We start from the raw sequence: 3,357 nt of genomic DNA, 5'->3' as shown, positions 1-3,357 counted from the left end.
GTAATTTTTACAAAAAATTCCGGTTTCATACTTCTACACCTGGTATACTGTCAGTCAGCGGTGACTGACGCGGCCTAAATGGAAAGTTCGGTGTCAGTCACCGGTGACTGACGTGACACTCAACGTGTTAAAGATTATGATTTTATTAGTTTATATTAAACATGGTTAGACGAAAAAGGATAGGACCATCTTAAAGGTAAGCTTCCTTAATCAAGGATGCAAATTCGCAGTCAGAGAAAAAAAGAAAGAGAGAGCTAAGGGGGTTTTGTTATAGATAAGAAAAAGACATGGGGTTAAATAGAGAATAGGTTGATTTGTTTCGGATTATCTCGGAAATAAGGGAAAAGGATGGGATAGAAGGTGTAGTCTGAGTGTGTAATATGGGAGTGTGGAAAAAAGTACAGGAGAGAATGGACAGATATATAGAAGAAAGGGATCTGGTACATATAATCATAGGGAGAGATTTTAATATTAGAACAAGTGAATTAGATGGAATAGGGAGTGTAGAAGGTGTGTGGGGGAAAAAAAGTAAAAATCCAGTGGTAGGAAAGGACGGCAGAAGACTTATAGAATAGGTACAAGAAAAAGGATGGTACATTTTGAATGGTAGTATTACAGATGATTGGGATGGAGAATGTATTTATGTAGGAGCCAGAGGTAACACTACAACTGTGTATTTGTAAGTGAGATGGTGCAGGGAAAGATTAGCGAATTTAGAATAGGCGATAGAGTTGACTCATATCACATACCGTTATTATTAAAATTATAATGGGAAGAGGAAGGAAAGAGGTAGGGTGAAGAGGAGACAGAAGAAAAAGGGAAAGAAAAGAACAGTGATCTACTGGGACGAAGAGGCAATGCAGAGGTATAAGGAAGACAGAAACAATAAATAACAATGAGGATAAGAACACAAACACAGTAAAGAAGAAATAGATGAAAGGAAGGGTCCAAGGTACAATGATTAAAAAGAAGGAGAAGGGGATGAAGAAAAAAGAATTAGGGTACAAGGATTGGTGGAACAGGAAGTGCACAAAAAAGAAAAGAGAGGTAAAGAGACGTTATAGGAAGTAGAGGACAGGTGTAATAAATAGAATAAGGTATATAAATGAAAAGAAGAAAATGAAAGAAGTACTAGAAAGAACACAAAGAGAGAAGAGGAAAGCAGAAGAGAACGAACTGAAGAAGTTGAGGAATGAAACAGATGTGTGGAAATTTATCAATAAAAGAAGGAAAAAAAAGTGTGGTTGGAAAATAATATTGGACAAGAGAAGTGGAGAACACATTTTATGGAATTGCTAGGAGAAAAAGAAGAGAAAAAGGGACTTTTGAAGCATGATAAAGGAGATAATAGTAAAGTGCAAGAGGGGGAGGAAGAAGAAGAACTATTAGCAGAGGCGGAAATCTGGCAGGCAATAAAGGGATTGAAGATGAGAAAAGGGTGCAGAATAGATGGAATACCTATGGAAGCGTGGAAATATGCGGGAGAAAGGCTAAAAAAAGAATTGGTGGAGCTATTGGAGATATATATGGGAAGAAGGCACTATTCCAAGATATTGGAAAACAAGTATAATAGTTTCCCTTTATAAAAGAAAAGATAAGGAAATGGCGGATAATTACAGAGGAATTTTTGTTATGTTCGACGTATAAGATATATGCAGAAATTATAAGAAATAGACTGGAAAAGAAGGTTGAAGAGAAGAACATACTGTCCGAAAGTCAAGCAGGGTTTAGAAAGGGAAGGTCGACAATAAACAATATTTTTATTTTGGATCACCTGGTGTAGAAGGAGAAGGAAAAAGGAGGTAAGGAAGGGAAGGTATACGCACTCTTTTTGGATTTAAAGGCGGCGTTTGATAATGTAGAAAGAGAGAGAGAGAGAGAGAGAGAGAGAGAGAGAGAGAGAGAGAGAGACACTGTGGAGTTTATTGGAAGACAAAGGTATAAAAAAGAAAATAATTGGAAGATTAACACGTTAAGCACAGAGCCGATATTGTTGTGTTTTTCGTTCAGGTGGCGTGCTGGCGCGATAGCGACCACTTAGCGGATATTGGGTTACAGAATCTAAACAGAAAACATATATACAGCTGTGACGATTTCGTTTTATTTCTCGTTTAGGCTGTGGGAAGTACATAAAGAAGTGCATAAAATCCGAAAGTATTGTTTTCAACGTTATAACACAAATACAAAAACATTTGGGCGTAAAACAGATAAAAACTTAACCAAAAAAGTTATAATTTTTTGTAACATGTGTAAAGACAAACTATATCTTTGTTTAAAATGTTTTAATAAAATACATTAAAATACATTAAAGAAGTGTCCATATATCTTAATACTATATTAACATTAATTTTTAAGCTTGATACCGTCGGTCCATAGGAATCGACATCGCCTAAACGGAAAGTTCACTGTCGGTCTGCAGGGATCGACGTCGCGTTTAACGTGTTAAAGAAGATATATGAAGAAACAGAAGTTACAGTAAGGGTCGGAAAGAATTATACGAAGAATTTCTGGACTAAGAGGCGTAAGGCAGGGCTGTGTGATCCAGTATTGTTTAATGTACAATAGATGGCAGGCAAAAAAATAAAGGAGAGAGAAAAGAGTGAAAATAGAACTATGGGAAAGAACGCGAGATACTGAAAAGGAGAGTAAGAGTAGAGAGAGGAAATTCTTAGAAAGAGTAGAAAGATAGGAAATTCACTGTCAAAAGAGGAAAAAAAGAAAGAAGACTGAAGAGAAGGATTGAGGGAAACAATAAAAAAAGAAATATCAAAAAGAATAAAAAAAAGAGCTAAGGGAATTGGAAGAATGAATAGGAAAGGAGAAGGATTATCAAAGAGAAGTTAAAAAAGAAATAGGAAATATAAAAAAAACAAATCAGAGAGGAAAAGGAAAAATGGAAAAAGAAAAAAAAGAAATAAAGAAGATGATAGAGAAATTAGAGATAAGTTGCAAAAAAGTAAAGGATATAAAGAACAGAATAAGAATAGAAAAAAGAGAAAAAGGATAGAAAAGGAAAAGGAAACAGAGAGAGAAAATAAGGAAGAGAATAAAAATAATCAAAAGAAGGGAGAAAATAAAGGAAAGGGAAACAAAAGGAAGGAATACAGGTGATAATAGGGATAAAAGAGAAAGGGGATCCCTTTTGAAAGAGAGATAAAAAGGTTTATGAAAGAAATAGAAATAGAAGGGGGAAGATAAAAATGATAAGAAAGAGGAAATAGATTAAAGAATAGCATTGGTTGCAAGATATGGAGCAAAAAAGAGAATGTGTGAGGAGAAGGAAAATGTGCACGCGTTGTGTGTGTGTGTGTGTGTGTGTGTGTGTGTGTGTGTGTGTGTGTGTGTGTGTGTGTGTGT

Source organism: Dinoponera quadriceps, unplaced genomic scaffold (assembly GCF_001313825.1).
Source record: "Dinoponera quadriceps isolate SergipeBrazil2010 unplaced genomic scaffold, ASM131382v1 scaffold10053, whole genome shotgun sequence".
Classification (NCBI taxonomy): domain Eukaryota; kingdom Metazoa; phylum Arthropoda; class Insecta; order Hymenoptera; family Formicidae; genus Dinoponera; species Dinoponera quadriceps.
This window is presented reverse-complemented; position numbering follows the sequence as displayed.